Here is a 26,061-nt window from a genome sequence, read left to right on the forward strand (position 1 = left end):
TTATCTTGTTATAGTGCTTCTCTAATCTGTAAGCACATGCACAGGCTAAATTTTCACGAGACACTTTACTGCATTGCTTAGGACCTTCTATTCTCATGAAATAATTTATATAAATTATAGCAGGGAACTAGGCAGAATATGGAATGAACTCCAGTCTGCATCCTTAGCCATGTTGTAAGTTATCTGTCTTTTTTTAAGTACAATAAAACTATAAGACTTTTTATTTATTTTTTTAATGTTTATTTATTTTTGACAGAGAGAGAGAGAGACAGGGCATGAGTGGGGGAGGGGCAGAGAGAGAGGGAAACACAGAATCTGAAACAGGCTCCAGGCTCTGAGCTGACGTGGGGCTCGAACTCACAGACTGCAAGATCATGACCTGAGCCGAAGTTGGACGCTCAACCGACTGAGCCCTCCAGGTGCCCCATATAAGACTTTTTGATTACATAAGCCTTAGAAAATAATATTTCATTCATCAGGAAGTCACATCTGATAAATTGAAGCAACATACTACAAATGAAAAGGAGCAGTAGTTGGAGCCTGGGATTTTTTAAAGCCTTGGTTCTTTCATTTACTTGATTGTGGTATGGCAGCAGACATAACTACTTATATATGTGACATACAGTACCTTTTTCTGCCTTGCTGCCAGAACCATGATTTTATTTGGGCATTTTTTTTCAGGTATCTGCCCTCCCACACAAGTCTCAGGAGGAGGTATCTCTTTCCATCTCTAGGGTAAACTATAAGTAGTCTAGCCCAGTTATGACCATTTCAATCTATTGATCAAGGATTGGTTAGACCCAGTTCCGGCCAACAAGACATGAAAGGAGGTCTGAAAAAAAAAAATTCCTCACTCTTAAGAAGATACATGCACACACACAAATAAACTGCCCTTTTTATTCTTTTGCATATTTTCTTATTTGGATATTATATCTGAAATTGATGCACCCATATTTGACCAAAAAACTAGCCTGTCTTAGAATTAATATAATTTAGGAGTTGACAGAATAGGGAGATAGAAGCCTCCCAGTTCTTTGGTGACACTTCCAAGACACTGCTCAGACTAAGTCTAGAGCCACTCTAAGATTTACCTTATATGTCAAGTTAAAACAGTATTCTTTATTGTTTGAGCCAAAGAAGCCAAGTTTTCTATTACTTTCAGTCAAATCCATTCTAAATGACACAATTGACTTTAATGAAGAAGAAACAGCACCTTCTTGGAGTGATGCTGAGTCTTGCATCTTTTTTCTCTACTTTTTCCTTTTGCTGTTGTTTATGAGACCTAGAAAAATTAAAATGTAGCAAGAATTAATAAAAAAAATCAATAAAATATCACTCCAAGTTGAAAAATAATGCCCCCCACATTTCAGCACCAAAGCTCATATGGGCAAGACATTTAAGGTCTCGAGGGCTCAATTTCCTTATCTGTCAAAGGAAATGGTAATAAGTCTACTACATAAGGATTTAATATAATAATGGATATTATGCACTTTAATATAGTGCTGGACATCTTATGCTCTATGCTCATTTTATGAATTCTAAGCTTTAAATAAAGGCTGATCCTCAATAAGTGTTTATTGACTATTTATACTGTTAATTTCTACTCTAAGTATTTTTTGTTTCAAAATTTTTGTTATAAAGCTTAGTTACCTATTTGCACTTCCAGGAGAAAACAAATAAAATAACTATATATAGACTTTAGCATATGTCTCATTGTATCCTTATACAATCCTTAGAAGCTCAAAAAAGGTTACAGATTTGTTTCAAATTATAAAGTTGTGAACAAGTGGCAGGACCCAAGACTTCCAACTCTGTTGCTTGTGTTCTTTTTAATACAATGTAGCAGACTTCCCAGAAGTAACAGAAGTGAGGAAGGGAACTGGCTGTTGAAGGGTGGCAAAGTATATGACAAAATGAAAACTAGAAATATGGTCAGGGAGGTAGAGATAGCTGATTACCACCATGTGATTGCAAAAACCAAGTTTAGAATTGCAGGCAAAGCACACATACTTACACTCAGGGAATCACTGTATTAGAGAAAAGCCAAATATATGGTGTTCAGAAAAGATATTTAGTATATTCTGTTAACTAAAAAAGTAAAATGTACAATATGATATTTTCTAAGTGCTACTCAGTATTTTCCAATTAAATCTACCGGTAACAAATCACTGTGAACTCCGTTGAAATGATGCCACATAGATAAAGTATTATTGAATTATGTCCAGGGTCAATTGAAATGGGATCAGCAAGTAACAGAAAACTAAAGCCGTGAGTTTTATATTTGTCTTCAGAAATAGATTGATATTGTAGTATAGTGGACAATACATTGAACTAAGTATAACTCTCAGTTTATTTCATTTAATAACTTTTGTGAGCATGAGCCAATGTGTATTTCAGTTTCCTACATAAGCTGAGGTCATTGGAATGGGGGACTTATTAAGCCCACTTCTTCCATTAATATAATCTTTTTTTTTTTTTTACTGTCTTGAAAGTAAGTGTATTACATTACAGAGGGCTCCCATATACCGCCATGCCCACTTTCCCCTTTATTATGTTACATTAGTATGGTACATTTGTCACCATTAATAAGTCAATATTGATATTGACTTATAATTATTTTTAATTAAATACCATACTTAATTCCTATTTTCATAGTTTTTACCTAATGTCTTTTTCTGTTCCAGAATATCATCCTGAATACCACATTGTATTCAGCCATCATATCTCCCAAGATTCTTTTGGCTGTGACACTTTTTCACATTTTCCTTATTTTTGATGATCTTGACAATTCTGAGATATGCTGGTCAGGTATTTTCTAGAAGTCCCTCCACTGAGACTTGTGTTATGTTTTTTATTATGATTAGGCTAGGGCTATAGGATTTGGGGAGGAAGAACACAGAGATAAAGTACCAGTATGGACTCATGGATCTTTGTTTTATACTTGAAGTTATAATCCAACTTTATTTTATTGTTCAAATTGCTTCAGCTTTAACCATTAGGTACTCTTTTATTGGACTCCTATGTTCCTTTGACATACTTTTTTTTTAATTAAAAATTTTTTTAGGGGCGCCTGGGTGGCTCAGTCGGTTAAGCGTCCGACTTCGGCTCAGTTCATGATCTCACGGTCCGTGAGTTCGAGCCCCGCGTCAGGCTCTGTGCTGACAGCTCAGAGCCTGGAGCCTGCTTCAGATTCTGTGTCTCCCCCTCTCTCTGACCCTCCCCCGCTCATGCTCTGTCTCTCTCTGTCTCAAAAATAAATAAACATTAAAAAAAATTTAAAAAAATTTTTTAAATGTTTATTTTTGAGAGAGACAGAGGGCAAGTGGAGTAGGGGCAGAGAGAGAGAGGGAGACATAGAATCTGAAGCAGGCTCCAGGCTCCAACCTGGCAGCACAGAAGTCTTGAACCCACAAACTGTGAGATCATGACCTGAGCCAAAGTTGGACACTTAACTGCCTGAGCCACCCAGGCGCCTCTAAAATTTGTTTAATGTTTATTTATTTTTGAGAGGGAGAGAGACAGAATGTGAGCGAGGGAGGGGCAGAGAGAGAGGGAGACACAATCCAAAGCAGGCTCCAGGCTCTGAGCTGTCAGCACAGAGCCTGACGCAGGACTAGAACCCACAAACTGAGAGATCATGAACTGAGCTGAAGTCAAATCCCAACACCGACTGAACCACCCAGGTACTCCATCCTTTGACATACTTTTTATCACTTCTTTACTTTGTGTCCCTACAAGATGCTTCCACGGTCATCTTGTATATTTTCTGTCCCAGTCCTAGAAACATTTCTCAAGAAGCTCTGGTACATTTTGTAAAGAATGTAGCAGAAAAGAAAATGAGAGCACTAGCTGTGGTATTGCTACTAGGGTATTACTGCTTCTAGGCCTTCTCAGCTGACAGAGCAAGGAAATGTATGTGTGCATACTAATATGTGTATATATACATATCCAGAAATATTTCTATGTGTAACCATGTATCTATATTAATTTAAACATGAATTCTTACGGTTTCTAGCCCATTACCACATGGATCATTCTATCCTCCACCTCTTGTTTCTCTGAGATCCCCTACTGCAACAATAAGAAACCTGATTTCTAGCATTCACTATCCATTGTTCAACACCACTATATATATGCCAATGTAGTCATTTTTATCATACAAAACATACAACAATGTAATCTTCAAATTGGTCATGAATAATATCTTAAAACAAGTATCAGTACACAAAACTTTTCCCAGCTCCACGTGAGAAAATAAAGATACTGGGGAAGGAACACCAGGGTGGTTTAGTCAGTTGAGCATCTGACTTTTGCTTTCTGCTCAGGTCATGATCCCAGGGTTGTGGGATGGAGCCCTGCGTCTGGCTCCACACTCCAGGTCCACTGAGTCTGGAGCCTGCTTAAGATTCTCTCTCTCTTCTTCTGCCCCTCTTCACCACTCATGCTCTCTTAAATAAATAAATAAATAAATAAATAAATAAGTAAATAAATAAATATTAGGTTATGCTATCCACTTCTTTTGTATTGTCTTTTTTCATTTAACAATAATGACATGAGTATACTTGTCTTGAGGCTCAAATGATTTTCATGTTAAAATTTGGTAGTTAAAGTATTGCTTTTGCACCTTTAGAAGAAGCCACAGTTTCAACAGCTGGATTTGGTTTTATAAAGTTACTTTGATTGGTTCACACATATATAGTTTTTCTTTGCAGTTTTATGATAAACATTACTTAAATAAGAAAACTGAAGTATGCAACCCCAATAATGTATAAAATATGTTCATATACATTTCAGTTTATTTCAGAGAGAATCTCAAGGAGTTATATAGGCAAGTTTTGTCAGTTTTACTTTACAGATAAAGAGAGATTTAGTTAATTTCATGATCATATGACCTTAAAATGCCAAAGAAACAAAACCCAGATCTCTGTCTCCCTGTTCAATTATAATTTTGACAGCATTTTTCTGTCATAAGCAAATGGATTCATTTTAATACATACACTATTATTTTTTTTTTTACATTTTTATAATTACTTGATATTACTAGATTGCATAAGTAGGGGCACTTAGCTGGCTTAGTCTTTAGAGCATGCAACTCTTGATCTGGAAGTTGTGTATTCGAGCCCCACGTTGGGTATAGAGATTATTTAAAGAAATTAAATCTTAAAAAAAAAATCCTACTTAGAGGTGCCTAGGTAGTTCAGCTGGCTAAGCCTCCTACTCTTGGTTTTGACTCAGGTCATGATCTCACGGTGTCATGAGTACGAGGCCCACGTCGGGCTCTCTCTCTTGCTGTCTCTATCTCTCTAAAAATAAATAAATAAACTTAAAAAAAATTAAAAAACAATCCTGCTTAGGGGTCCCTGGGTGCATCAGTGAGTTAAGTGTCCAACTTGTGATATTGGCTCAGGTCATTGTCTCAGTTTCTTGAGATCAAGCCCTACATGGGGCCCTCTCGGCTGACAGTGTGTAGCCTGTTTGGGATTCTCTCTCTCTCTCTCTCTCTCTCTCTCAAAATAAATAAATAGACATTTGTTTAAAAATTAAAAAAATTTAAAATCTTGCTATAAAATAAGTGAATGAATAATAAATAAAATAAATAACATAAGCAATATTCCTTTTTTTTTTCAACGTTTATTTATTTGTGGGACAGAGAGAGACAGAGCATGAACGGGGGAGGGGCAGAGAGAGAGGGAGACACAGAATCAGAAACAGGCTCCAGGCTCTGAGCCATCAGCCCAGAGCCCGACGCGGGGCTCGAACTCCCGGACCCCAAGATTGTGACCTGGCTGAAGTCGGACGCTTAACCGACTGCGCCACCCAGGTGCCCCTATAAGCAATATTCCTAATCAGCAGTGCGGCATTGACCATAATGCTTAGTACTTATAATATTGTACACAAAATAAGCTGTAAGAGAAAAAACGTACTTTGAAATAAACCAATGATTCCTCAAGTGTTATATGCCTAGATGACATGGTACATATTTCATTATATATCTGAATTTTATGAAGTCTTATAATGGAAAATTTTAAATAAGAATTTTGGTAAAATAAATAAAATTTTCTTAAAAATTATTGCTTTCATTATCATTTTTTTACCCTTGTTCTATATGTTATATTAGTTTCCTGGCACTACCTTAACAAATTACCACAAAGTGGGTGACTTAAAATAACATAAATTTATTCTCTTATTGTTGGAGACTATGAAGTCTGAAATCCAAGTGTTAGCAGGAGTGGTTCCTTCTGGTGGCTCTGAGGAAAAATCAGTCTATTCCATGCCTCTTTTGTACATTCTGGTGGCTGAGACTCCAGCAATCTTTAGCTCTCTGATTTATACATGTATTACCCCAGCATCTAACTCCATCTTTACCTGGCTTTTCCCTTGTGTCTCTTTTCTCTTTTTCTGTTTCTGTTCTATGGACACTCATGGTTGGCTGCAAAGCCTACCCTAAATTTGCATCATCTTGAAATCCAAAGACCCTGTTTTCACATAGGATCACATTCATGGGTATCAAAGTTTACGACTTGGACCTATCTTTTTGAAGCCAGTATTCAGTCTAATATAGGTACATAGCTTAAATAGTAGAATTCAGATGACTCAGAATAACATCAATAAATTTTGTTCATTATCTGAGCCTGGTGAAATTTGGTAATGCTGATGATGGATGTGATAAATGGAAGAGCTCCCTTGATTGTTAGGAAAAGAACTTAAGTATGTTGAAAATAACTTGAGATGTAATAGTAATTATATTTTATAACTTTTCATTTCATAAAAATGTAACTACTACATTTAGTGTAAGTCATGTTATGGATCATTACTGAAACACCACTTTACCAGATATTCTCTACACATTATAATTTCTGTTTGACTAATATCTTAATCCAAGGACTCATGGAAACAGAAGTTTTTAAGGAAAAAATAAGTAGAAATTTTTGTTTCACTTATTGCTTTTTAGATTCTAGGGCCTAGATATTTGATATCAGAGGGCTAAAATTATTTTATTTTTATGCTATATCTCATTAATAATATTCAAATTTCTGACTCATTTTTAAATTTAAATTTACTATATATTCTTTAGAATACCAGAATGTAGATGACAAGGTAGGAGGCACAGTAACTACTCTCCTTTGTAGTTGCTTTGCTTATGCCTTTCTCTTTCTGCATCCTTAGTAGTTTGGTTTCATTCCCAAAAATTTGGTTAAAAATAAATGGACTATATTCAAACATATTAACAGTGTAAAGTAATTCAATTTATATCAACCTTATGAATTGTTAGGGTTTTTGTTTTTTGGGGTTTTGGGGTTTTTGTTGTTATTGTCGTTATTGCTGTTTTTTGTTATCAAGCTCTTGAATATTTTAAGATCTTTTTTCCTTTTCTTTGGACCTGGAGAATCAAATTTTATATCTGGGACATTTTGGAAGGAAAATTATAACCTCTCTGTTGTTATTTTTAAGACTTTATGTAGGTAGATATGCTTTTTTCAAATTCAAGATCTAAAACCTCAAACTGCTAAAAAATTATAAAGTTTCTGATGTTATTTTACTTGGCCAAGTCATTCCAGATTTGAACCTAGCCCACAGAGCTAAATACTGCAATTTTTTTTTGATTTTCATAACAGTATGATTTTTAATTTTAATTGTCAATAAGAAATAATCAGTTTTGTATTGACCTTTTCAAATAATTTAAAACTTGTAAAATCCCCAAATAATCCTCTTGATTAGTGAGAAGCAGATGAGTTACAGAAGTCTTCTGTTAAGATTAAGATGTTATGTGGAACTAGAAAAATATTGAGTCAATAATACCTTAACTTGATTTAGTGATTTGGTTTGTTGGATTACTTCTACTAGAGAACAGAATTATATGCATGATAGATTAGGTTTTGAAGTACTATGATGTCTTTGGCATAACTTTTTATTGTTTCATGTGTTTTGCTATAATTACTTTATAAGTAGTTTTAAATCTGCTGACATTTTTATCACAGGCAGCATTAGGGTAGCTCTAAGAAACTTCCTGCCGTTTAGGATTTGAGTGATAATACAAATCAGTAAGTGTGTACTCTGTAAAAGAAAGTTAAACTATTTACTACTCTTGCTATTACACAAGAAGGTAGAAAAGACACCTCATTTATGTGATAGCAAATATTTTAATAATAAAATATTACAAATAAGTCATTCAGGAAATCTGTGAGAGCAATCTGGTTTTGACATATGGCACCCCACTGGACATCTGAGTGATTGGCTAGGTAAGCAGGTGTGTTCTCAGCTCAGTGAGGGTGATTGTCCTGATAGAACTGGACTGTTTTATTAAATATATAGAATGCATTCAACAAAACTACTGACAACTTGTTTTGTGCAAGGTACTTGATACATGCCATAGAGGATGCCAAAATTAATCAGACAAAATGTCTTCTTTAGAAGTATTTAGGTCTATTAGGGACATGCAATTTGTATACTGTTAGTGTCAATTGAGGTATATAGATAAGTGTTATGTGACTATAGTTCTGATTAGATAGATGAAACTACTGGCTCAGGTACTCCAGGATAATCCCTGGAAAAGAGAATATTTGATGTAAGTCCTGAAAGATGGAAAATATTTCAGTAGTTTAAGATGAGATAAAGATATGGTATGAAAAACACACATAGAAGCAACAGAAAGACAAGTCAAGGAATTGATCCCATTTACAGTTGCACCAAAAACCATAAAATACCTAGGAATAAGTCTAACCAAAGAGGTGAAAAATCCATACACTGAAAACTATAGAAAGCTTATGAAAGAAATTGAAGAAGACACAAAAACAATGGAAAAGGATTCCATGCTCCTGGATAGGAAAAACAAATATTGGTAAAATGTCAATACTACCCAAAGCAATCTACATACTACCCAATGCAATCCCTATCAAAATAACACCAGCATTCTTCACAGAGCTAGAACAAATAATCCTAAAATGTGTATGGAGCCAGAAAAGACCCCGAATACCCAAAGCAATCTTGAAAAAGAAAACCAAAGCAGGAGGCATCACAATCCTGGACTTCAAGCTATACTACAAAGCTGTAATCATCAAGACAGTATGGTACTGGCACAAGAACAGACACTCAGATCAATGGAACAGAATAGAGAACCCAGAAATGGACCCGCAAACGTATGGCCAACTAATCTTTGACAAATCAGGAAAGAATATCCAATGTAATAAAGACAGTCTCTTCAGCAAGTGGTGCTGAGAAAACTGGACAGCAACATGCAGAAGAATGAATCTGGACCACTTTCTTACACCAAACACAAAAATAAACTCAAAATGGATGAAAGACCTAAGTCTAAGACAGGAAGCCATCAAAATCCTCGAGTAGAAAGCAGGCAAAAACCTCTTTGATCTTGGCCCCAGCAACTTCTTTCTCAACACGTCTCCGGATGCAAGGGAAACAAAAGCAAAAATCAACTACTGGGCCCTCATCAAAATAAAAAACTTCTGCACAGTGAAGGAAACAATCAGCAAAACTAAAAGCAACTGACAGAATGTGAGAAGATATTTGCAAACGACATATCAGATAAAGAGTTAGTATCCAAAATCTATAAAGAACTTATCAAACTCAACACCCAAAAAACAAATAATCCAGTGAAGAAATGAGCAAAAGACATGAACAGACACTTCTGCAAAGAAGACATCCAGATGGCAAACTGACACATGAAAAAATGCTCAACTTCACTCATCATCAGGGAAATACAAATAAAAACTACAGTGAGATACCACTTCACACCTGTCAGAATGGCTAACATTGACAACTCAGGCAACAACAGATGTTGGCGAGGATGTGGAGAAAGAGGATCTCTTTTGCATTGTTGGTGGCAATGCAAGCTGGTACAGCCACTCTGGAAAACAGTATGGCGGTTCCTCAAAAAATTAAAAATGGAACTACCCTATGACCCAGCAATTGCACTACTAGGTATTTATCCAAGGGATATAGGTGTGCTGTTTTGAAGGGACACATGCACCCCCATGTTTATAGCAGCACCATCAACAATAGCCAAAGTATGGAAAAAGCCCAAATGTCCATCGATGGATAAATGGATGAAGAAGTTGTGGTATATACATACAATGGAATATTACTCGGTAATTTAAAAGAATGACATCTTGCCATTTGCAACTACGTGGATGGAACTGGAGGGTATTATGCTAAGTGAAATTAGTCAGTCAGAGAAAGACAAATATCATATGACTTCACTCATATGAGGACTTTAAGAGACAAAACAGAGGAACATAAGGGAAGGGAAACAAAAATAATATAAAAACAGGGAGGGGGACAAAACAGAAGAGACTCATAAATATGGAGAACAAACAGAGAGTTCCTGCAGGGGGTGTGGGAGGGGGGATGGACTAAATGGGTAAGGGGCACTAAGGAATCTACTCCTGAAATCATTGTTGCACTATATGTTAACTAATTTGGATGTAAATAACAACAACAACAAAAAAAAAGCATGTAGGGGGGCATGAATTTTTATTGGTTTTTTTACTTATTTGTTTATCTGAAATGAAAATCTATGGGGTGCCTGGGTGGCTCAGTCGGTTAAGCCAAAGCGCCCAGCTTTGGCTCAGGTCATGATATCATGGTTCGTGGGTTTGAGCCCCATGTTGGGCTCTGTGCTGACAGCTTAGAGCCTGGAGCCTGCTTTGGATTCTGTCTCTCTCTCTCTCTCTCTCTTTCTCTCTCTCTCTCAAAAATAAACACACATTAAAAAAAATTTAAAGAAGAATTAAAATCTATTTTGACTAGAATATAGGGCTCATTGAGAATTATGGCTGGAAAAATAAGTGTGCCAGGTATAGAGAATGATCCTAATGTTAGGCAAAGATTTAGAGTAAAATAATCTAAACATTAAATTTTAGATCAAACTGAGAATTATGTTTTTATCTTATAAATATTATTTTGAAAGGCACAAACTACACTTGCTTTAAAACTAAAGATATATATATATATATATATACACACACACACACATATGTGTGAACATAGGTCTCAAACTTTCTGAACTGAACTAATTCCCTCTCATTGGTTGATGAAAAAATTTATATAAAGCAAGTAGAAACTGTCCTTGACATTCATGCATTTAATGTTTTAAATTTTTGACTCAATAAGAGTTATCCTGAAAATCTGCAACACTAGTATTGTGATTTTGCTGAAGCATCACTTTAAGCACCATATTTTTAGAACTAATTCAGAGATAGTCACTTACTTAGTTCCTGAGCCTAAGAAATCATCAGTTCTCTAATCATGATCTCAAAAACATTTTATTTGAGAAATTAAGTACAATAGTGGTATAGGGATTTACATGCAACTTAAGGCATGCTCTGAATGTCCAGTAGTTACTTTACTGAAATATTATTTTAAGGAATTTCAAAAGCCCCTCTGCTTGTCTTCAAAAATGATGCACTTTCATCTCTTGCTTAAGGAAAAAATGAAGATGCCAAACATAATAATTAAAATATCTGTAGATAACATGGAACAAACTGATGATTAGCAAAATGGGTGAAGGGGAGATGGAGTTACGGGCTTCTAGTTATGGAATGAATAAATCATAGAAATAAAAGGCAAAGCATAAAGAATGTAGTCAATGATATTGTGCTAAAATTATTTGGTAATAGATGGTAGGTACGTTTGTGGTAAATGTAGGATAATGCAAAAACTTGTAGAATCACTATGTTATATACCTGAAACTAATGTTACATTGTGTGTCAACTATGTTCAAATAAAAAAGTAAATTAAAAAAATAAAGAAAACATCTTATTGATTTCCGATGAAGTATAATATATATTTTGAATATAATTAGGGTTACAGGCAGTATAAGAAATCTGCTATAATCCTATAATAGTACTTAAGTCCAGCTATGTATATTTAAAAATTAAGCTTAACTTTATTAAAGGCATAAGATAAAACATATTTTCAGTATAGTTTTGAAGAAGTGTTCATAATCTATAGAGTCCATGACAGTTTGACCCATGGCAGTTTGACCCAGTGATGTACCACCTTACAGATTCTCTGTTTGAGCAAAGAAAGGGAAGAGGTACAGGACATATTTCAACAACAATCATCTAATTCAAGTGCCATTGTATTTGATTTATATTTTTTAGAGTTGTAGGTTTTTGTGTACACACACCTAAATAAATTCCCTTTTTTAAATTTCAAAGCGAGTTAGAGTCTTGTAGCTCATGCTGAATGTGTACCTACATTTAGGCAAGGTCAAGGGCTTTCTTTATTCTTTGATCTTTTTTTTGGAAAAAAGATCTAATTTTCTGATTTTTACTAAAGGAGACAAATAAACATTGATGATATCTTTCAGAATAAGATGAGGTGATTGAAGAGTTTCAGATGGCATACAGATAACAGTTTGTGTTGGTTTGGAATCCTTAGTTTATTTTTCACTGGTATGTTTTAGTCTCTTTAGATGGAGTCCTGGTGATCAGGCTCCATATGATTTACTGGCAATATTTTGAAGTATTCACAAGCATTTTGGAAGGCAAATAGAAGTAATTATAATAATCTCTTAGACTTAATTCATTAGTGCTCATTTCAGGCTCATTGCTTCTTTCTTGTCTTTAGAATCATTTCTTATTTTGTTTTGTCAGAAAGGAGTAACATAAAATCAAATTAAAATTGTAAGCATTACTGGAACTGATAGTGCCATCAAAATATTTCTTGGAAATAGTTCTTTATTTAAAATTTTCATCCAGGCTCCCTCTATACTTTGATGTACACATTGATTTTCTACTTCTGTTAGCTTTTCTTTTCTATTTTTCTTCCTTGTGAATTTCTAAGTTTAGTTTTAATTTGTTCAAATTTAGCTTTGAAGATAACTTCTTTTGTGTTGATGATCCTTTCTAGGTGAATCAGCCTTGGTAATAATTTTGTCGTTACATTGACAGAGTTTTGTTCTACATTTTCAGCTAGTGTGTACGTTTACTAGAGGATCTGCAACTGTTATTCTTTTCAATTCAAAAGATTTCCCTGGAAGTAACTCATTTCAAAGTCATCAAAGCTATCAAAGTTACTAAGATAATTAAAACTTTTCTTCCAGGTGCCATGGATGGATAGATAGAATTCTGTAAAAGATATTGTTAGTAGATTACGTTCACCTGAACTGGTATATTCAAAATCAAATTGTCTATTTTGAGCAATAGCAGGTATTGGCTCTTCTATTTGTAATGATTTTCCTTGTTCTGGAAAGTCAGCTTCCTGAGGAGGAACTTGATATAAACACCTTAAGTCTTTGGAGTCATCATTACTATTGGAATCCATTCCAAAGGGACATACTCATTGGTCCTGAGCAGGTTTTCTTTGTTCCAAAATATGTTTTTCTTTCCAAGCAAATAGCTGACATTCAAGGTAGTAGCATTTTTTCTCAGCTGTAAGGTGATATCTTGGGCTTCTCTCACTTCGGATCTTTCATTTTCCAAATCTAAAACTTACATTCTATTGTAGTTCAGATAATCTTTAAACAATATAGAAATGGTGATTATTTGATATAGCATAGCTACAGATGATTTTGAGTTTCTCACTCTCTGTTAAGTTATTATTCCTTTTTTCTCTCTTTACATCTTCAAGACTAACCTGAAAAGACTTTTTGAAGCACCTCTCTTAGGCCATCTTTTTTTAGCCACCACCTCTGCCACAGCCGTCCTCCTCACGTCCCAAGGTTCTTTGAGGCTGCTGGCATGCCCCTTACCCTCAAAGACTGTGACACCATCTTCTGTCTCATGCAGCTATTGTGGCCACCTTTGGAATTCTCTGCTGCACTCGCCCATTGGCTCACTGGATGTGGTCTTGTGACATGAAGGCACTGCCAGTCACTCAGGGAGAGTCCCTCTGTGCCACTGTCCCACCACATCTTAAAATAACTTAATAAAAAATATCATGACCAGTTACCTTGCCATATACAGTTCCTAACTTAGTTTCTTTTCAGCTTCTTCAACAAATTCAGTAAATACTTGTTAGATGTTTTTAATATACTAGACATTTTGCTGGGTGATGGAGTACAGAAGTGAACAAGACTTATAAGAACCCTGTCCTCAGAGGTGATATATTCTACCACGTGTTTTGCTTAAATAGCTTTAAGGTAAGAACTGCTATTTTCTCTGAGTCACCATGTATGTCTTTAACTTTACATACTAGAAAAAGTAGAATTTATCAGAATACATGTTCATATAGTTTAAAACAACATGATATTTATGAAATTGGTATTTCTCCATAGAAAAAATTTCCAGATGAATGGGATATTTGATGATTAGCAGAGGCAGCATGAAAACATTAGGCTTTCTAGTTGTGATGAGAAATAACCAGTCTATAAAAGCAGACAAAGAAGAATGGTAGGAGACTGTGGATTTCACAGTTTGACCTTGCTTTGTTACAATTGTTAGAATACTGCTTCTATTCTCTATTTCAGTCATATAGCACTTTATTTTACCCTCTAATTATTCAAATCTAAACCACTTATACATATTCATAAAGATGATTAGTTACATAGAACAATAATAGAAAATTATTCAATATGTTAATCTTTACATTATTCTAATCTTAGCTAAAGAAAAAAATTTACTGTATGAAATCAAAATATTGGATAAATTTATGAGCCTATCAATTTTTACATATATATGTAATATATAGGTATTATATATATATATATATATATATATATATATAATAGAAAAAAAACCCTAAAACTATAAGGAAGAAAGGAAAAAATCAACACGTATCCCATAACCCAGAAATAAACACTAATAACACTTAATCTTAAAAATATCTCACTAATATGAGTACTATTATTATGGATAAATAAATTGAGGCTTAGCTATGTTAAGTGACTTATACAATGGGGCTTAGATAGTACGTGGCATAGACATGATTTGAACCTGTCAACTTCGAAGCCCTGTTTCAAGCCAATGTGAATAATTGTTCTTATGTTATGGTTTCTAATGAGTGGTATGTGTGGGTATGTGTATTTTATTTAACCAACACTCCATTTTTGGATAGTTAGATTGTTACATTTTTTGTATACATTGCTGCAGTAAACACTGGACATCTTGTCCACTGTTTTATTTATAAAAATGCCTAAAAATGAAAGAATTTGTACAACTGACATTTTACAAACTACCTTTCACAATTATTTCCCACAATTTGTTCATATATAGAGAAAAAGTAAAAAGAATATTAAAATGAACCCCAAAATATCCCATCAGCTAGCTTCAACAGTGATCACTTTTATGACTTTTGTTTCCTTTATACTGATGTTTATTTACTATAATTTATAAAGAAAATTCAGGTAATGTATCACTTTACCCATAAGTGCGTCAGAGTATATCTCCAGCAGATAAGAACTAAACTTTAAAAAAAAAAAGGAATTCAAGTTTATAATGATTTTCTGTTTCTTTCTTGCAATTTATGTGTTGAAGAAATAGCATCATTTTTCTTCAGCAAATTTCTATGCTATAGATTTGACTAATCTATTGTGATATTGTTTAGCCTGTTCATTTTCCCATCTTTTATTTTTTGTTTTCCCACCTATCTCCTCCTATGAACTGGTGGTTAGATCTAAAAGCTTGAGGAGAAGCATCTGGATGGCTTAAGTCAGTAAAGTGCCGGACTTTGGCTCAGGTCACTATCCCAGGGACTGGTTCCTGGGTTGGAGCCCTGCATCGGGCTTTCTGCTCTCTGCTCTGCTCTGCTCGCAGCATGGAGCCTGCTTTGGATCTTCTATCCCCCTCTCTCTTCCCTTCCCAGCTCACATGCATATGTGAACTTTCTCAAAAATGAACATTTAAAAGCTAAGGAGATTCAGGTTTTTTTTTTTTTTTTTGCAAGAATACTTTATCAGTGGTACTGTGTACTATATTAGGAAGTATACAATTTCAGGTTGCTGCATTTTTAGCGATGACAAGATTGTTCACTGGGTTCAGAGACATATCCTTTGGTCGATGTTCCTTCTTAACTTCCTTTCCCTTCCCTTTCTTCCTTATTCATTTTTTCCCAATCTGATAGCCTAAAATTAGTAACTCATTGTTTTTCATTTCTATGATTACTAGTGATAGCGAGGTGTTTTTTTTTTTTTTCACATACTTATTGATTGGTGTTTTGAACTGTCTTAATAGATTGTTTCTTGGTCTTTTGTTCATTGCACTATTTGCCATTGTGGAAAAATGAGCAAGTCGTTTGTTGTATTATAATGTAACCTGGCTAGAGACATGTTTAAATTTTTTTTTATATAAAACATTTTTAAGAGTGCTTTAAAAGTGTTTCTAATGTAATAGAAACCTTTGTTATATACTGCCTTAATTTATAACACATCGTAGGTAAATGATTATAACACTGGTGAATTTGTTCAGTCTTCAAGACAAAAGTATTTCATAAATTTAAGGAAAACACAATTTTCTACACAGAACATTTTTTCAACATTTTATTTATTTTTTTTAATGGTCATTCACTTTTGAGAGAGAGAGAGTGCGCGTGCGAGTGAGTGGGGAGGGGCACACAGAGAGGACACACAGAAAGAGCACACAGAGAGGGAGACACAGAATCCAAAGCAGGCTCCAGGCTCCGAGCTGTCAGAATGGAGCCTGATGTGGAGCTGGAACTCACAAACTGCGAGATCATGACCTGAGCCAAAGTCAGAAGTTTAACCAACTGAGCCACCCAGGTGCACCATACACAGAATATTACTTTTAAATACAGTTTTCTATGGCAAACATTTTCAGATTCATATGGCAATAGTTCTTGAATGTTTACTAAATCTGACTATAGGAAAGATCTTTACTCTTATTTAATATACTTAGATAAGAAATCAACTCATGATGAAAATATATAAAATGAGTATAAATTTATGGAAAATGTACATATATATTTGCTAATTTTCTCCAACAAGTTAATGAATAACTTGGTGCTTTTAATCTGAAAACACTTATGTCAATAGCTTTTTAATGTTTTACTTCAAGTTTTTCATTAATAGTCTTGAAATTTGTGACCAATGATTGTATTTTCAATTTTAGCAAAAGTGAAATTTAAGTCATTTAGCTCTTAATATGTTTTATTTTCACATCCTTTTCTATTTTTTTAAATATATTATTGATACTAAACCTTTGCTGCCTTAAGTACTGTGAATATTTTCCTAGATTGTCATTTGCCTTTCACCTTATTTACCTTCCTTTAGATGTATAGCAATTTTTAAAAACTTTTTAATGTTTATTTTTGAGAGAAAGAGAGACAGAGCACGTGTGGGGGGAAGAGCAGACAGAAAGGAGGACACAGAATCCAAAGCAGGCTCCAGGCTCTGAGCTGTCAGCACAGAGCCAGACGCAGGGCTCAAACCCACAAACCATGAGGTCATGACCTGAGCAGAAGTCAGATGCTTTACAAACTGAGCCACCCATGTGCTCCACGTAGTAATTGTTAAATTATATCAGATAAAATATGACAGGAGAGTTTTTTTTTATTTCATAGTAGTTACATTGTTAATAAGTTGCTGCAAACATAGAATAAGTGAATATTAAATCATTGCTCCTAGTAGAAATACAAATTTAGGTTCCTGTGAGACTCTGGTCAAGTTTTTATTAACCAATCTGTATATAACTTTGTTTTATGTGTGTTCTCTTTAAAGGCACCTAATTGAATATATATTATTGATTCATTAACATTGAATTCATGGCCAGAGTACTCTAACACATGTTTGAACAGAACTTATCTAATGTATTTTCTCTATAAGATGCATGACAGCCTTCTCATGCTTAGGAACACTGACAGCATTTCAACAGTTATGCTTGGGGAACATTTTAAAGAGAAAAATTTCCAACAAAAAATACAAAAATGCCAAAATATGACCCTAAAGACCACAAAAAGGACACTTGTTTAAAATATGAGTGGTGGAGCAAGAAGGCAAAGCATTCCACCTCGGCTGGAAGTGTCTATATTGAGCTATTCCATTTTTTTGCCACCATGTATCCACCTGACCACAAATGGCCAAAAAATATGGCAATTTTTATGTTACAAAAAAAATTCATGTTACAAAAAAATTTTTAAACTTAAAAAAATTTTAAAAATTTTGTGAAAAGGCAACTTGATAAATTCAGAATCTCCAAATATTGAGGATTGACCATATTTCCTTTCTGATTTTTAATTTGCTTTTTTAAGTCACCCACATTTTAATGATGTCTTTGAGTAATTCCTATTATGCTCTAATGTTGATGAATCTATTTCATTAAAAGTAAATAATTGTATTTCAGCAAACTGTGACTTAAATAATATAAACCAGTGTTTTCTGCAATAAAATACTGTACTATACATTCTTAAGAATTTAAAAATCTACATGACTACATCAGACCTTGATCTGAGAAGATTAAAAATCATCACTCATGCCTTTTTTCAATTAATAACACTTATATTTTATATAACTTTCTGTATTCTCTTATTGCAATTAGTATTCTAACACCTCGAAAATATTTAAGTACATGTAAATTAAGTTTGTGAGAGTTTTAAGAATTTGGTTATTGGTTGTTCTGCTATATGCTTTAATACAGAGTTTAATTACTAGAAAGTGGCCATAGCCTGGCTTGAAAATAAGCCCTTGTGAAATATACTTAATGAGAAGATTAGCTTTATTCTGAAACTCTTGTTACTTATGTAGAAGCTTCTTTTTGCCTTAAGTGCATACCCATAATGGTGAAGGGAACACATCAGGAATTTTAAAGTGTTGGTATGAGGAACTGTTTTCTTAAATTGGTTTGTGTTTTATACCAGGTAATGTAATTCTACCTGAAACGTTTCTAATGTTTTTAACTTAATTAAGTAAAATAAATATATGCACACACACATAGGCATTTTTACAACTCTGTATTAAACATATCATTATTTTCACCATACAAATGAGGAAACGGGCGAGGCTTGGGGGCTTAAAGAGTTTACCCAAATCAACTAACTTGTCCAAGATTACATAGCAAGTAAATGCTAACACCAAGGCTCATCTTTTCACCCTGTGCACTGTCAGCTCTAGTTATATTAAACAAATCACGTTCTGTAATTTGGAACATTCTTTCTCACTTTTTGTCCTTTCCATATGCTAGTTCCTTTTCCTCAATCTTATCTTTCCCCACCGTCTTCACTTAATGAACTTTGACTCATCCTTCAGTTTTCCTTCCCTCGTCTTTCAGTTTTCAGTGCAGACCCTACCTTCCAGTCTGTGGGAGGTGTCTCTCAAGTAGAGGCAGGAAACGCTCAACACATTTCTGTTGATATTGACTACATTGTATTATGTTTGCTGCTTTTCTTACTTGTATGTGCAATCAGGGAATCTGTCTTGTTCATTGTTGTATTCTCAGTCCCTAGCATACTGACTAGCATATAGTGAGCCCATTTGATTTGAATTTTTTGCTGCTTAAATAAAGGTATATTTACAAATGTTGAACAAAGCAACCTGCTTCTAGATTCAGCAAATGTAAGCATTTTGTAACTTTTGAGATGGTTAATTTCCTGATGCTATTATAATTGACTTATGAGAGAAAGCTAGAGAAGAGGAATTATCCTGGAAAGGTGTTTTTGTAGTGTCATTAAGTTATACTTGCAGTTAAATGACAGTATAAACATAAATGTGTGTGTGTGTATATATATATATATATATATATATATATATATATTCCAAGGTGTATATATAATTCCAAGAGGAAAGGATAATAAAAAATAATTATGGCTTTTCATTAAAAGCCTGGACAACAGGGGTGCCTGGGTGGCTTAGTCATTAAGCTTCTGACTTCGGCTCAGGTCATGAACTTGTGGTTTGTGATTTCAAGCCCCCTATACGGTTCTGTACTGATAGTTCAGAGTCTGGAGACTGCTTTGGATTCTGTATCTCCCTCTCTCTCTGTTCCTCCCCCACTTGTACTCTGTCTCTCTCTCAAAAATAAATAAAGATTAAAAATAGAAATAAAGAAAAAATATTTAAAAAGGCCTGGAAAACAGTAAAAACTAATGTATAAAAATACTTACCTGACATACGTTTGTAAGAACACAATATTATCATTCATAACGCATTAGCAATTAGAAAACATTCATCTCATCACATATACAATCGCTCTTTTCTTGACAAACCAGTTCATTTTTTATTTCATATTAATTAAGATATATCCATGAATATGTCATATTTATACACGAACTCTTTATTGTAAAATTGTATTGGTTTACTTACATTTGTATTTGTGGGGTGCCTGGTGGCTCAGTCAGTTAAGCTTCCAGCTTTGGCTCAGGTCATGCTCTCATGGTTGTTGGGTTCGAGCCCCACATCAGGCTCTGTGCTGAACCTGCTTCAGGTTCTGTGTCTCCCTCTTTTGCTGCCCCTTCCCCACTCACACTCTGTCTCTCTCTCTTTCTCAAAAGTAAATAAATATTTAAAAAATCAAAAGAGTGGGGCGCCTGGGTGGCTCAGTTGGTTAAGCAACTGACTTCGGCCCAGGTCACGATCTCGCAGTTTGTGAGTTCGAGCCCCGCGTCGGGCTCTGTGCTGACAGCTCAGAGCCTGGAGCCTACTTTGGATTCTATGTCGCCCCCTCTCTCTACCCCTCCCCTGCTCATGCTCTGTGTCTCTCTTTCTCTCAATAATAAATAAATGTTAGGAAAAAATTAAAAAATAAAAATAATAAAAAAATTAAAAGAGTATTTGTTAATCATTTTTGTGCTTGAAGGAGCACATGAGAGGCACACCAACATGAAATGACTGTAACAAACACATATCCTCTTCTCAGAAACTTGTTAAGACAGACACCCAAGAGCATAATAATAAACTGTTCATTATAACAAACAATTTCCAAGCCCAATTCCATTGTCAACATATTTCAAACAATATTAAATACAATTGGAATACAACCCTGGAGTATGTGATAACTGTGTGTCGCTCTTTTCTGTGCCACTAAAACTGAATGCAAACCAGCTAGGGAATGTGTTTGTTTTTACCTATCAGTGCTGTAGGCAGATAAAACTCATTTGTCCTGGCCTCTGTGGCATGTTGATATCACTGACCAAACACCAATTTGGGCTGTGTTCTTTTGTGCAGGAAGGAACAGGAGCAATTTAAATCACCCTTAGGCAACTTTCATTGTCTTCATTCATGTTCCCTTTCTTGGCACTGATTACTTATCTTGGCTCTCCTATTAACTTCTGTGTGACTTGAGGGATACAGAAATTTAACAATTTGTGTGATCTATCTCATTTGTAAAATGCAACTAATCTACTTACTGTGGAAATGAACAGAATTCCTAATAATACCAGGCAACTCTAATTACTAGAATTACTAGAAACAATTTGCCACAAATTTGGAGACTACATATAGGCTGTATAAAATGTCTCTCAGTGTAACATAGAAGTATCTCCACAATGTACCCCACTGGGTAGGATAAGATCTAGCTTAGATACACTCTATTTGTGTCTTTGCAGGAGCCTAGGGTAGTTTTCTCCCACTTTTCCTTATTTTTAGCCAAATATTTGGCATCAGATATTCAGATTAAATATAAATATGCTGGGCTATAGATCCATGTAATTACTCTTCCCGCTCTAAAATCATCTGTTAGATTTTATCAACATTTGAATCCCTTTTGTAAAGAATTTATGAGCACTTTTGCAAGAAACATTCTTATTTCCCCTCTCTCTCGCCACTTGAGTTTACCGAGGCTAAAAATATAATTTCTCCTTTCCCCAGCCTCCCTTGCAGCTAGGGTTAGCCTTGTAATAATAGTTCTTGTCAGTGAAACAGCAGATTACTGGGGGAGGTTCTTGAAATGGTAAAAGAAGCAGAGGCTACTGATACTGTTCCTTCTCCCTTCTTATCACATTGAAAGAAATCTGCAGTAGCCATCTTGAAAAAAAGACTAAATTATAAGAGAGAACAAGGAGTTGACTTTGCTGAGCTATGAAATCTATACCACCAGATTCCTACTTTCAAAATTCTAACCATGTGAAGAAAAATAAGCCTTTATTTATTTAAATCACTCTAAGTGGATTTGTTGTAAGCTAAACACATTCCTGAAATGAGAAAAGAGTATAAATGTACATGCAATACTATATATATGCATATATATGTTAATGAAGCAAGCAATTTAAGAAGGGGGGTGCAGAGATATTTAATTTATGAAATTTTGGCTCATGTTGCGATGAGGTTAATGAAAATCACTATTTTAGCAGAAATAGTATAATTATAAAGATTTAAAAAACGTATACTGTTATAACCACATACTGCATTGAGAAAATCCCCACTGATCAAGCAGCAATCACTTCCTAACATCTTTAGGCATCCCCCTTCACACACTCACCACAGAAAAGGTAAGAATTTTAACTCTCTTGGGGCTGGTCAGAGGGTAAGTCTTAATCACTGATTATGTATTGCCAAGATTCCTATTAATGAAACTATCAATTTACTGTAACTTAAAAGACAAGGCAAAATTGAAATGTGATTATCAAAGGAATTCAATAAATATTTCTCAAGTGTCATCTGTGAAAGCAGTGCTGTGCTACCATTGCAACGTTTAACAAAAAAGCATGATTCTTAATATCTGCTGTTAAGAAGCTTGCAGAAAGTATTGAATGTATTTAAAATAACCTTTAATGTAATCATGGTGCAATAAATAAAATTTAATGTCAATTTCAGCTACGTAGAAAGTGGATTTTTATTAGTAAAATCCAGTAAAATTTTTATTTGCAAGAGAATTAAATTAGTAAAAGTATTAATTTTTTATTAGTAAGAAAATCCTTTTTGTTATTGTAAAAAAGTATGCCTACCTTTTGTACTCACATTCTAAAATAATTAATAGGTCAATTATTCTCTGTTAAAATAAATTCTTTAGTAGTACTAATACCACATATAAATCCAGAGTACCCCCTCATAGGCAAGTTTTTAATAACATAAAAATACTCTATACTGTACTAAAGCCTTAAAGTCCTGTGTGTTTGATTCCTCAATTAGCTTACCAATCTTTTATTTAAAGTTACCATTATTATGATTTAGACAATTCAATGGGAAATTTCCAAAGGCTTGATGACTTAATACATTCATGGGCTTTATGATAAGGAAAAATAATAATCTAAAGCCTAGAAAGACCAACCAAAAATAAATTTCACTTAACATATTTCACATTGCTAATGAATAACGAAGGTCAGTCTGGCTTCAACCTTAAAGATATGTTGTCAAAAATGTTAGCCTTAGCAGGTTTTCAGAGAAATGAGATGACCTGTATTTCAAAGTGAAAGGGACACATTTAGACTAGGCAAAGGATAGGCTAGAGTGGGAGCAATAAGACCGATTGAAGCATTGTTGTCTAATGAACTACTTAATACTCAATGAAATGTCCATGTTCAGAATGTACTGCAGGAAAGTGAGAGGAACATGTGTTCCTGAACTTAACTTTAAACCACTAGAATATTTAAATGTTGGACATCAAAGTTATTCATTGTTCTTTGAGAAGAATTTAATTTCCATATTGTATTTGCATTTTTAATCCTCCATCTATTTCAAGCTACATGACAAAGAAATTCAATTTCTAATCAGTAACACAACCAGCAAATTGTCTGGTGGCAAGTTTCATTGTTAGCACTCCTTTTTTTAAATACATTTTACTCACAGCTGTGATATTTGAATGGATGTCCTCATTACATTGGAATATGGGTGGGAGCAGCTAGAGATTAGAGTTCCACTCGAGGAAGGAGTAGGATGGCATCTAACATAAAAGCAAGAGGCTATAAGTCAAATGCAAATAAGTCAGCAAAAGCCAGCGTATTGTTTTTATGATGGAAAGGGATCACATCTGATTTGCTTACCATTGTATCACCAGTACCTACAACAATGCCTGGCACATGGTAGGTTCCCAATTGATAGTTATTGACTCTCCAGTTTAAAAAAAAAACAATGTCAGAAATATCTTGAGAGTATGATTTGTAAGAAGAACACTTAGCAACAAAGATAGGATGTGGTGCAAAAATCTTTGTAAGATGAAAGATGCGTTATATGCTTAGAGTAAAAAATCGGAAATACTCTGAGAGCTGGTGGGGCTTAAGTCCACAAATGGAAGAAATTATTTTGTCTGAAGAACTCAGCAGCTCAGTGTTTATAGTCAGGGTAGCTGACTGCTATAAAAAAAAAACACAACAAAACAAAACAAAAAACAAAAAACCTCCCCAAATGTCAGCAGATAATTATAATAAAAGCTTTATCTCATATTCTTTTGAATGTCCAATGCAGTCCAATAGACTGCAATAGAATGTCCAATAGAGTGCATAATGTGCACTCTATACAAGCAGTCATCCAAAGATCCAGGGTCCCTCTATTTGTTTTTACAAGTATTTCCTCTAAATCTTTAGATTTTTCTCCATCAGCCAATAGATGAAGAAAGACAAAGAGGTATTTATGTACTCAGAAATTGGTACACATCACTTCCATTCACATTCCATTGTTTGAAAATAAGTCACAAGGCCACGCTTAAAGGGTATGGAAAATGTACTCTCACTTTGCTCAGGAACAAGGGGAGAACATGTAAATTGGTCAGTACTAGTGGTGTCTGTCATAGTCCTCTTTTCTGAACATCACTGTTTAACTCTTTTCCCATGCATAGAATATACTCCTTTCTCCTCCAGAGAGACAAACCAAAATCACATTTAGTCACTGGATCCAGATCAAAGCACAAGGACAGTACTTGGGTGATAAGCAATCTTTGTAGGATCTCAATGTTGTTCCTTGTGGGCCAGTAGCCTAAGAACTGAAAGGAAGAGCAATCCACACTCTCATATGTAATAATATGCAGTGACTGAGCTTAATAAAAATAACACAGTAGAAAATTGTTTGTAGAGAAAGAGCAGAAGACACTCGTCCATAAAAATTATGAAGTATGACTAGACAGGATGTGAAGACCCCCACTGTAGTGCAATTGAGAGGGATATTCCTTAATTAGACTTCAGTTCTGCTAAGAACACATTGATCCATTTTTTTCCTAAGACCCCTGGCTCCAGACTCTGGGAAGTTTTTCCTCTTCCATTAGCTTCCATTGCCAGATGTGGTGTGAGCACTGGGTGTATACCTACCTTGGTTGCTGCCCCATATTCACAGCTTATTGCTGGCAAATGCAAGTATTGGGGCCAAAGAGCTATTTTAAATATCAAATAATGTCAGGCTCCTGGTTTCTTTAGCCATAAAATTTCCTTGAAAACTTACTGGGCTTTGATCTATTTGATTCTAGTTAATTCTATGTCAGTAGCTATATCCAAAGTTCTTTCTTGTACATGCCAGTCTCTCTCCATTGGATGGTGGCTACTTTAGGCCATCAGACATGGATGGAGAGGTTGTATCCTGAATCTGATCTTTGCCATAAAGGCTAACACTTAGGCCTTTGAATCCCAGAGATCCCAGAGACAAATTATTTCCTATTGCTTGAAGCCTAGAAGTAGTTGTCTTCAGAATTCCTTCAAGCCCTCAAATTTGTGGGCTTTCTCTTAACTATCACTTCTGCTAACAACCCTGCCCATTTTTGCTTAAGCTCATCTCTTTCTCTCAAGATTCTGCTAAAAACAATAGCGTCCACCACTTAGACATGTGGATTCTTTCTCATTACTTTCCTTAGAGCTATAGGCTCTGTGAACATGTGCCTGATTTCCAAACTCTTGATAGTTTTACCAAATGTTTGAAAAACAGAATAGGGCTTTCCAGCCTTGAAACTTCTGATTCCTTGCCATCTATGGCCCACATGCCTGCATTAGCTTAATGCCCTCTATCTCAGTTTTTGTTATGGTAGCACCCAACTTCAAAGTACCAATTTCTATATTCAGAGAAGCTCACTGCTGCAATCTCAACATTGAGTGGCTTAAGCAATAAAAGTTTATTTCTTACTCATGTCACAGTTAAATGTAGCTCTATGTTGAGTTCAGGGGTCGGCATGTTGACAGGCTTTACTTTAGTGCCTCAGCGATCCCTGCCCCAGTTACCTGTGACCCTGTGACTCCTAGACCAACAGTTCTCAAATTATGGTCCATGGACCTTTGTAGGGAGGTGGTGTCCTATAAGGCCAA

At 34.8% G+C, this 26,061-nt stretch overlaps 1 protein-coding gene and 1 pseudogene across 3 annotated transcripts in view; one reads left to right on the top strand and one right to left on the bottom strand.

The window, feature by feature from the left end:
- LRRC7 (leucine rich repeat containing 7) overlaps positions 1–26,061 on the top strand; it is a 553,650-nt gene that overhangs the window by 32,050 nt on the left and 495,539 nt on the right. The gene's annotated exons all lie outside the window — the stretch shown is intronic.
- LOC122481978 lies at positions 12,976–13,632 on the bottom strand (annotated as a pseudogene).

The sequence above is a fragment of the Prionailurus bengalensis genome, chromosome C1 (assembly GCF_016509475.1).
Source record: "Prionailurus bengalensis isolate Pbe53 chromosome C1, Fcat_Pben_1.1_paternal_pri, whole genome shotgun sequence".
Taxonomy (NCBI): Eukaryota; Metazoa; Chordata; class Mammalia; order Carnivora; family Felidae; genus Prionailurus; species Prionailurus bengalensis.